Genomic DNA, 11,278 nt, shown 5'->3' with positions numbered 1-11,278 from the left:
AATGGACGCCGCCTCCACGCTACAACGGAGGTGACAGACGGGAACGATCGGAAAGTCCTGCATCAAAAGGAACCAGAAAGATGAGAACGTCACGGCTTGTCACTAGTGGTGGGGACGAGAGGGTTGTGTTTGTGTGTGTGTGGGAGGGGGTGTTATTGATTTATAAAGCATGGATGAAAGGAACAGGACAACTGTACATAAAAGTTTCGTGTATGTTGATAAATTGTTTTTTTTTTTCTAATACTATTATTATTAGGTGTGTTAGCAGCGAGAGAGGAAAAGATTATCATAGTGGGCATTATCCCTCTTATTGTTCTTCTCCTCCTCCTCCTCCTCCTCCTCCTCCTCCTCCTCCTCCTCCTCCTCCTCCTCCTCCTCCTTTTACTTATCTTCGTCTTCCGTGTCGTCACCTTCGTTGTTATCGTTATTACCGTCGCATTCAAAGAGATAATACTCGTACAATATTTTACTCATTTTACTCCTGCAGGAAGTAATGTTTCTCCTATGAAGACTTATCAACACTTTGTGAACCTTAAGCCCTTCAGTACCATGACGCGTTTCCATACATTCTGCTTACTATTTGATGATTTTATGCAGCTTCAGAAACTTATGTGGGGATTGAAATAGTGAAGACTGTGGCCATTAATTTTCTGACATCCATAGATCCTTCCTAATGTCAATAAAATGGCCTAATCATACATAAATCTCAAGGTAAAAATGTATCCCGGTATTGAAGGCGTTAAAAGGAGTAAGTTTTCATCCACTTCACCTTTTACCTAATCGACACACCATGAACCTTTCAAAACACGAGACTGTCATGTTGCCCTAATTCTTTAAACAATCAAGTTCATTATGATCCACCTGCATCACCACCATCACCACCGACACCACCATCACCACCTCATTTTCTCCGCCTTGCAAGTGTTTTCCTATACAACTCTCCAGCGACTAAGTGATTTGGCCCCATCTGCTGTTTCCCAGTGCAAGGAGCGTGGCGGGGGAAGGTTTGCAAGTCACGAGGGGGTGTTTCTGCATCGCACGGCTGTGGGAAGGTAGGGAAGGCACAGTTCGAGTTGCAAAGTGCCAGGGGGACAGCCAAGGGATTTTGTGGGGAAGTGTTGACGTGTTTGTGTCCTAAAATGTCTTATAGAAGGTTCATTTACATTTTACAGGGTACTTTTTAACACCCATCAGTATTGGGACGTATTATTTTTACTTTGAGTTTTGGGTATGATTAGATTATTTTATTTACATTAGAAAGTGTCTGTGGAGATCAGAAGATTAGTGGTCAGAGTATTCACTATTCTAAACCCAGCATAAGTTTCTGAAGCCGTTTAAAACCACCAAATAGATAAGCAGAATAAATATGAAAATGTGTTATGGTACTGAAGGGATTAATCTTGCAGTTGCTTTTTTGTGAAGAATTAAAAGAGAACTCCATGAGTTATTTTGCTTCACTTGTGAGAGAAACAAGTTTTTTACGATACTCCTTACGTTCCTTTGTTCATTCTTTGTTTAAAATTATGAGTATCTGAAACACAGCTCGCATGAAAGTCCCAGATAACCCTTCGTACCTCGCTGTGGAAGCTCTCATACACTGTCCATCGAACACCACTGAGGTAAAAGGGTCCATGTGAAAGAAGCTCAGAATACCGCAAGCGGCAGAGCAGACACACGTGATCTTACGCACGCAAACAGAGAGAGAGAGAGGAGAGGGAGAGGGAGAGGGAGATTGTTAGATTACGTTAGTTGTTTAATTAGTATCGTTTCTTTCTAAGTGAGTGTGAGTGAATTAAATAGCAAGTTGATTTCTTTTCCTTCTTTCTTTTTAAGTGAGAGAGGGAATTAGATGCTTTGTGAGTTAGTTTATTTCTTTTTGAATGAGTGAGTGAATTAGATAGCTAGTTGATTAATTAGTTAGTTGATAGATAGGTATTATTAACCCTTTCAATACTGGGACGCATTTTTTACCGCGAGTTTTGGGCATGACTGGACGATTTTATTGAGATTAGGAAGAATCTATGGAGGTCAGAAGATTAATGGCCAGAGTCTTCACTGTTTTAATCCCAACATAAGTATTTGAAGCTGTATGAAATCACCAAATAGTAAGCAGAATGAATATGGAAACGCGCCATAGTACTGAATGGGTTAAGTATATTTAGTTTGATTACATAAACATTGCCTATTCAAAAATGACATTGCAAGTATTGGAGTCCTTGAAGTCCAAGATAGTGACGCTTTTTCTCCATTCTTCCTCTCAGCCTATCGGGAGAGGCAACTGAAACAAGCTTGAGCCGAGGCCCAGTCTTCTAATACAGCTAGTTGGTGCCCGCGTCACGCACCGCCGCGGCCCTACGGTAAGCCACCTAGTGTCAGTTTACAGCGGTACATGTTTCTTTTGTTTCTCCCTCCTCCCCACACCCGCCCTTCCAGCCACCCCTCACCCGCCAAGCCACGAAGCTGACGTAAGCACAGTGAAGGATTTATATAACGGGGAAATCATACGAGTCTTCTTATTCGTCTTGCGTTTTTGCAGCGGAGGAAACACTCGACCACTCTCCCTCTTTTCATGTAGCAATAACAAATACGTCTTCTCTGTATTTCTTTGAGGGTACAAAGAAGAAACTGGCGCTTTTCTCTCTCTCTCTCTCTCTCTCTCTCTCTCTCTCTCTCTCTCTCTCTCTCTCTCTCTCTCTCTCTCTCTCTCTCTCTCTCTCTCTCTCTCTCTCTCTCTCTCTCTCTCTCTCTCTCTCTCTCTCTCTCTCTCTCTCTCTCTCTCTCCTGCTGTTCCATGGCGTCAGGTGTTCGATGTGTCTGTCCATCGAAGTGTTAATTGGACTACTAAGATTTTTTTTTTTAATGTGAGAGGTTCTGTCGTCGTAATAAAAAAGAAAGAGTCCATTGAAGTGCCAGTTTCTAAAGGAAAGAGACAAAAGGTGATCCAAAATTAGAATAGTTTTTGAAATCTCCCGTTTGTCTTATATGAAGGCTGAAATATAGAAGCCGTCAGAGAGAGGCAGAGTTTACTTTTAAAGGGAATAAAAGATTAAGAATACTAGTGAACGCTTCTACTGGAGAGGTGAACAGAATGTGATCAAAAGAGCATTTACCATGAATTTAGCCATGGAGAGAGAGAGAGAGAGAGAGAGAGAGAGAGAGAGAGAGAGAGAGAGAGAGAGAGAGAGAGAGAGAGAGAGAGAGAGAGAGAGAGAGAGAGAGAGAGAGAGAGAGAGAGAGAGAGAGAGAGAGAGAGAGAGAGAGAGAGAGAGAGAGAGAGAGAGAGAGAGAGAGAGAGAGAGAGAGAGAGAGAGAGAGAGAGAGAGAGAGAGAGAGAGAGAGAGAGAGAGAGAGAGAGAGAGAGAGAGAGAGGAGAGAAGAGGGCTGGGAGCTGAAGACACAGGACAGAAGCTGATAAGATAAAATGCTTTGATATGTTCGTTGAGTTTCATTGTGGCATATGCATGATTTCAAGACAATGCTGGTTATTTACTACTGAAAGGAAAGGTTCACAGTCAAGCGGCTTAACACGCTTCTCACAATACATGAGATAACACGCTTTGCTGGCTGGATGAATGGGATGAGCCGTGTAACGTTAGCCAGTCTTGTAGGTGCTAATCCCGACAGCGAGGGTGTGTTTGTTTACATTTGGTGAATGTGTGGCCCGCTAACTCGTGGCCTGGAAATTGCGAGACGTAGTATTTAGAAACTCAGCTCGCGAGACGCAGTATTTAGAAACTCTTAGCTCTCATACTATAACTTTCAAAGGTTACAGAGATGCTTTGCCGGGTTCTCAAGAATGTCTATCCTGTTGGCAATCTATAAATCTTGTTGGAATCGTATGAAGACTGTTAAAAGCATGTGTAACTTTACCTAGAGGCAGGAATATTTTAAAATGTAGTCTCTGTCTTTGTATCTCTCTCTCTCTCTCTCTCTCTCTCTCTCTCTCTCTCTCTCTCTCTCTCTCTCTCTCTCTCTCTCTCTCTCTCTCTCTCTCTCTCTCTCTCTCTCTCTCTCTCACACATATATATATACACATATACACACACATACATTATCATCAACCAACACTATCTTTACCATCTATGTCCCCATTTTCTCTTACATTATACATACACACACACACACACACACACACACACACACACACACACACACACACACACACACACACACACACACACACACACACACACACACACACACACACACACACACACACACACACACACACACACACACACACCTTAGTTTCATTACCCTAAATTTCAATCATCTGGGAGCACCGTGGGGGAAGACTTACCAAGATTACCCACCTGCAGAGACGACCAACGCCTAGCCAATAACAATTACATCCGATTCCCACACTTGCTTTACTTTACACTGCCCCTGGAGAGACTTGGCGAGGGATTCCAATAGGGAGGAGCGAGGAGTTGTAAAGGGAATAGAAGGTATGATAGTGGATGGTTGGAAGAATAGGATAGAGGGGTTTTGGAAGGTGTGTTTGAAGGATACGTTTCTGAAGAGGTTTTGAAGGCTAGAGTACTGGAAGAAGAATAGTATAAGTCTGTTGTAAAGGGATTAGGAGATATGATAAGGGGAAAGTGACTTGTGTCCATATTCCCCTCTCACTGTGACAATTTTGCAAGGCCACAGAGACAACTTGCCGGGCGTTCAAGACAGTGTCACCTTTTAATAAACTAGAAATCTTACCAATCTATCACCAGAACCATAAAAATACTCTTAGAAACACGAGTACCTTCAATTAGAGCCTTTGGAAAGCAGTGATGGTGAGAGAGCAAAGCGTTTCAGAATACGGGCCTTGGAGTGACGGAGGTGGTTAGTTGGAAGGACAAAGTATAGGAATGGAGGAAAAGGGATAGTTGTGAAGAGAATAGGATATATGATAGGAGGAAAGTGACTTAGTGGTTGAGAGGTTTGAATGATGAAATTGAGAGGTTTAGGAAGGCTGGAAGGATTGTGTGGAATAGAGGAAAAGGAAAAGTTGTTAAGGGAATTGGAGTTATGATGAGGACAGTGACTTAGTGGTGGTAAGGTTGGAAGGATGAAGTGGAGAGGTTTAGAAAGGCTGGAATGTTTGAAGGATTGGATGGACTAGTGGTTTTGCAAGATTACAATAAGTTCAGTATTCAGAGACGCTTGTTCTCTCACCACGACTATTTTCAAAGGCCACAGAGATGATTAGCGGGGTTTCAAGAGTGTTTCTCATGTTGATAATGTAGAAATCTTGCCAGTCTGCCTCTAGAACCGTAAAAACAGCTAAAAAATCGTAAATTTAAACAAAGCCTTTTGAAACAGATTATTTGGAGCACAGAAATGTTTGAGAATACGAGCGTAAATATCACCTGTTTATCTATTCGTGTGTAGGCGTGAGCCCTCGCACCACGCCCTTCACACCCGCACGCCTGAACGCTTCGCCTCACCACACCGCAAAGCTACACGCCCTCTCTATTCATTTACTGCAACTGCGCATATATTTCTATCATTAAGCATAAACACCAATGTGACATTTATGCTCTACAAAGTAAATTCCACTCACACAGATACTTTGATAAATTACCCCTTACCTAACATAACATAAACACGAAAGCATAAGGGTGAGTTACTGGGAGGAAATCGTGCAATTGAAATACTCCTGGTGGATAATTACCAGGAGGAAACTTGCTGAAACTCACGAGAAACAAGGTAGCACTGATGTAAACACTCCAACTTCAGTCACACAGGAATGAGTTACTGCTATTCCATGATGTAACGAAGGAACACTTGCCGGGAAACGATATGCTGTAAGACGAGGGACCATATTTTGAAACGCTGAATAACTCCACTTATTTCAAAAGGTTCTACTTGAAGATATGCGTCTTTTAAGGATGTTTATACTCTTCCAGTGAGAAATTAACCAGCTATCTACAACATATAAGCTGAAACACTTAAGAGGACTCGCAAATCATCTCTGTGGTGGCTGAACATATAACGGTGAGAGAGATGAAGGTACACGGTTTTTTTTAAGGATGTTTATAGTCTTCTAGTGACAAATTAACCAGCCATCAACAATATATAAACTGAAACACTCATGAGAAACCCGCAGATCATCTCTGTGACCTCTGAACATAGTCATGGTGAAAGAAATCAAGGTACACATTTTATAAGGATGTTTATACTCTTCAAGTGACAGATTAACTAGTTTTCTACATTGTTAATAGCTGAAACACTCGGGAGAAACCGCAAATCATCTCTGTGGTATCTGAACACAGTCATGGTGAAAGGAAGGAAGTTTTTTTTTTTTTTTTTTTTTTTTTTTTTTTTTTTTTTTTTTTTTTTTCTTATGAATGTTTATACTCTTCAAGCGACAAATTAACTAGTTATCTACATTGTCAATAGCTGAAACACTCATGGGAAACCAGCAGATCATCTCTGTGGTGTCTGAACATAATCATGGTGAGATGTTAGTGATGTTCATACTCGTTTAGTGATGAATTAACTAGCTATCATCATTATTTATAGCTGAAACACTCATGAAAGTCCCACAAATCATCTCTGTAGTGTGTGAACATAGTCGTGGCGAGAGAGCAAAGCGTTTTAGAATACCACCAAGGAAGCACTGACGCGAACACTCACCGTCAGTCTTGCTGGGATGAGAGAGTCGCTGTTATTCCATGTTATGACGCGAGGGAATCACAAAACAACACAGATCGCGGGCGTGGTGAGTGTATCGAAGCAGCGGTCCAGAGCCCTGCCCGTCAGTAGCACCTCCCGCCCTCACTGCTCCCGCTCGGACGACCAACGTGACCTGGAGGCGGGAAGACAGTCCTCGTGACTCTCCTAAACCGCCGCTTTGTTGCTGCAGTCACGTAGCCACAGGGAAGCTCCCCTCACAAGCTTCTAGTCTGTTGTTTGTCTATGCCATTATGAATCCATATTATAAGTTACGTATTTAACTTAATAATCTGAGGGTTCGTCTATGTCTTCACTTCGGTTTCATTAGTGGAGGGAATATTGTCTGACTTTTTTTTCTCTTCGTTTCTTATTTTTTGGTGTCTATTGTCCTCTGCTCATTCTTTCTCTATAATTAACTCGCTTAAAAAGTATTCGCTCTCTCAGTTCCTAATGCGTTGAATTGGAAAAGAATTGATATTGTTTTTTTTTTTTTTTTTTCATTCTCTCCATGATTCTTTTGTTTTCTAGTCTCCTTTCCCCGTCTCGTTTCATTGCAGACAGACACTTTCACCTTTATAACCAACTCAGTCACAGTCACATCGGCCGTCTGTCTTCTCTCATAGGCTCGTATTCACAAATACTTCTGTGCCTCACCTCTACTATTTCAAAAAGCTTCATTTAAATTTACACTATTTTTTTAAGGTGTTTTTACGATTCTAGAGGCAAATTAACAAGATTTCTACATTATTAAATGGAGAAACACTCTTGAAAATCTGGTACTCATCTCTGTGACCTTGGAGAATAGTAGTGGTGACAGAGCTAATTGTTTCTGAATACAGGTAGTGTAGTAGAAACTCGTGGGTAAGCTGTTCACTGTCTCCAATTGGTCACTTTGGAGGTACTGAACGATGCAGCAAGTCCAGTGCCAGAAATATCTCCGCAGAACACCACAAACATAAGTAAACTCTCTTTTATTTATTTTCAGTTTTAAGAATCACAAGAATTCCTGTGTTAATTTTAAGTGTTGATATCGAGATGTTTTATAGTTATATTGTTGTGTTTGGTGCAAAATATTATACCTAACGTTTTTTTTTTTCCTATTAGCTATAGATCGGTCTGGTCTTGTAATTCACATCTTCCGTAATTCATAACATTCAGTATCGTAATTCACATGTTGAGCTTGGTGCAAAATCTTACACCTTCCTTTAAATAAGATACGAGATTTTTTTTTCTCATAGCTGGATCGATGCAGACTCGTAATTCGTAACAGTCAGCATCGTAATCCACATGCCATGTAGGGAGGCGGTGGCGTAGTGGATAAGGTGGTGAGCATGGGATCGGGCAGACGTCCAAGCGTAGGTTGGAATCCCACTCCTTTGAAGCTATGCCATTTGTCCAGTGGTTTAAAGTTACCTACATGTCACCATGATACCCAGGTTCTAGGTGGTTACACCAAAGATGCGCTTGGGTGGTGATATGCGCCTTAATATGGGCACCACTATAAATAAATCTGCCCGCGCCAGTAATGGGTGGAAGTTGAACAGTTCTTCCTATACATCATCTTTAAGTATACTTACAGGCGCTATAGGCCATAGCGTAAAAAATAAATAAATAAGTAAATAAATAAAAAAAAAAAGCTGTGTATACCTTTCTTTAAATAAAATAAGAGATTTTTTCTTCATTTTTCTCATAGCTGGATCGGTCCTGCCTCATAATTTACACGTTCCACAATTCTTAACAATTTGTAACATAATTGTCTCGTGCACCAGGGAGAGAGTGACGCATGGACGCAGGCGGGTATTGTAACGCCCGGAGCGATAGACTGAATGACGACTGATATTTCACGCATGGTTTACTGTCGGGGATAAATCTCCATGACTGATGTTTGCTTTCCATGAGGCCGATCCAAAAAGAAAAAAAATATTTGTCCATCGTGGCAATAAAGCTGCTGCCTCCTTCACTGCCCTCGTACTAATTACAATTGAACGATAAAGAAAAGAAAAGAAACACTCCTCTTTTTTTTTATATCTTTCGTCATATTTTTCACAGTTGCATTCCTTTCAAACCTTCCCTGTGAGGCCTGAGTCGCATGCCCTTCACGGAAAGGATGTAGAAATCGTGTTTATCTGTCACTAGAACCATAAAAACAACCTTAGAATCGGAGTAACTTAAATAGCCGGTATCCCAAGCGTGTTTCTCTTGCTAATAATGTAGAAATCGTGTTTATATGCCGCGTAAAACCATAAAAATTCCCTAAAAATCTCGTGTTACTTCAATAGCCGGGTTCCGAAGTGTGTTTCTCCTGTTAATAATGTAGAAAAAGTGTTTATCTGCCACTAGAACCATAAAAACACCCTCAAAAACCATTGTAACTTCAGTAGCCAAATTCCCAAGTGTGTTTCTCCTGTTAGTAATGTAGAAAAGTATTTACCTGTTACTAGAACCATAGAAACATCTCCAAAACCACGTGTAACCTCAATAGCCGGGTTATTGAGTGTTTTTCTACTGTTAATAATGTAGAAATCGTGTATATTTACTGCTAGAATCATAAAAACACTTTCAAAAACACGTGTAACTTCAATAGTCGGGCTCCCAAGTGTGTTTCTCCTATTAATTATGTAGAAATAATGTTTATCTACCACTAGAACCATAAAACACTCTCAAAGAACCCGTGTAACTTGAACCAGAGTCTTTTGAAGTAATAGAGGTTTGTCGCAGAAGTGTTTCAGGATATGGTCCTGTGAAGATGACCGTAAGAAAGGCAGCTTTGTCAAGGAACGGTGCCTCCCATCCATCATGAAGGCGTGGCTCTGTAATGACACCTGTATAAATTCCGCTCTAGTAAGTTTCACGCACTACGATTCCTTCATTAGAACTTTCCCTCAAGAGTAATTTCTCACTTGATAACCAAAGCGAACTGAACTTAAAGAAAGCTAACGTAATCTAACTTAACCCCTTCAGTACTGGGGCGCATTTTTAGCTTGAGTTTTTGGGTATAATTAGATGATTTTATTTACATTAGGTAGGGTCTATGGAGGTCAGAAGCTTAATGGCTAGAGTCTTCACTATTTTCATACCCCACATAAGTTTCTGAAGCTGTACAAAATCACCAAATAGTAAGCAGAATAAATATGGAAACGTGTCATGGTACTGAAGTTAATGGAGGTGCAAAATAAAGGTGTTTCGGAGTAGTTTAGAGCCTCACCCTCCTCATTGTCCCTTGTGGTGGTGAATTGAGGCGCCCCACCACGATAGACCGTGCCCGTATTCAGAAAAACCTTCCCCTCTCACTGACAATTTTCCAAGGCCACAGAGACAACTAGCGGGTTTTCAAGACAGTTTCTCCTTTTAATATACTAGAAATCTTGCCAGTCTATCACCAGAACCATAAAAATACTCTTAAAAACACGAGTATCTTCAACTGGAGCCTTTGGAAAGCGGTGATGGTTAGAGAGCAAAGCGTTTCAGCATCCACTGAAGCATCACCACCACCACCACCAGCGTCACACCAGCTACATGGGGCGTGGGATGAAGGTCACTGCCGCTCCACCGACCAACAGTTCACGTCAGTTCAGTTCAGTTTATCGAGAAAAGTAATTACATGTATAAATGATTGAATGATTGAATGTAAGTGACGTGGTAAACCTTTGAGATGTGTAAGGTTGAGTTTATTGAGTTTGTTGAGTGAAGTATAGTGTGATGTGTAGACTTTTGGCTGATTTTGTATCAATCTTTAAGGGACCTGGCATTTCAAGTGGGCCTTTTTTTTTTATTATCTTTTATTGCCCTTGGTTGGTCTTCCCTCTTGTATAAAAAGATATATATATGATTTTATAAATTTTTTTTGTTCATGTAATTGTACAGAAAAGAAAGCAAAATCACACACACACACACACACACACCGCTCAACTCACGTGTGCAGCGGAAAGAATGACGCAGCAACATTCTAACTAATTGCTTCTAATGAGAAATTAAATGCAGTAATTGTAACTATTATACAATCGGTATGTTTGGATTCCCGAAAGTAACAATACGTATAACATCCTGTGTGTGTGTGTGTGTGTGTGTGTGTGTGTGTGTGTGTGTGTGTGTGTGTGTGTGTGTGTGTGTGTGTGTGTGTCTGTCTGTCTGTCTGTCTGTCTGTCTGTCTGTCTGTCTGTGTGTGTGTGTGTGTGTGTGTGTGTGTGTGTGTGTGTGTGTGTGTCTGATCTCTCTCTCTCTCTCTCTCTCTCTCTCTCTCTCTCTCTCTCTCTCTCTCTCTCTCTGGTAAATACTCTCGTACAGTAAGGAAGAGGAAAGAAACTGACAATAAACAAGAGAGAGAGAGAGAGAGAGAGAGAGAGAGAGAGAGAGAGAGAGTTTCACTAAACAGAACAATAGGAATGATAAAGAGCAGGCTATTGCTACAGCTCTCTACTCCCTCTTGAAAGCGTCCCAGTTTTACGGTAGGTAACAAAAGCGGAGGAAGAAATTCTCTCTCTCTCTCTCTCTCTGGTAAATATTTTCATATAATAAGAGACTAATAGTATGGCGTTATTTATTCTCTCAGATTGCGTGTGTCGAGATTTCATATTAGAGAAGTGTCCCCTTACCTTTCTCTGCCTTC

At 41.0% G+C, this 11,278-nt stretch overlaps 1 protein-coding gene across 2 annotated transcripts in view; it reads right to left on the bottom strand.

Annotated features, from left to right (window-relative positions):
- LOC123504335 (zinc transporter 2-like) overlaps positions 1 to 7,016 on the bottom strand; it is a 37,106-nt gene extending 30,090 nt beyond the window's left edge. Inside the window, exons 1-2 of one of the 2 annotated variants that reach the window (XM_045254787.1) lie at positions 6,634 to 7,016; positions 1 to 57 (exon numbers count right to left, since the gene is read on the bottom strand). The exon at positions 1 to 57 is cut by the window's left edge and continues 116 nt beyond it. The gene's annotated coding sequence lies outside the window, so the exon portion shown is untranslated. The remainder of the gene's footprint in view (positions 58 to 6,633) is intronic. The other variant, XM_045254786.1, reaches the window with a different exon arrangement.
- Positions 7,017 to 11,278: the final 4,262 nt, after the last annotated feature.

The sequence above is a fragment of the Portunus trituberculatus genome, chromosome 15, assembly GCF_017591435.1.
Source record: "Portunus trituberculatus isolate SZX2019 chromosome 15, ASM1759143v1, whole genome shotgun sequence".
NCBI lineage: Eukaryota > Metazoa > Arthropoda > Malacostraca > Decapoda > Portunidae > Portunus > Portunus trituberculatus.
The sequence above is the reverse complement of the archived record's forward strand: the minus strand, read 5'-3'. Positions and strand labels throughout refer to the sequence as shown.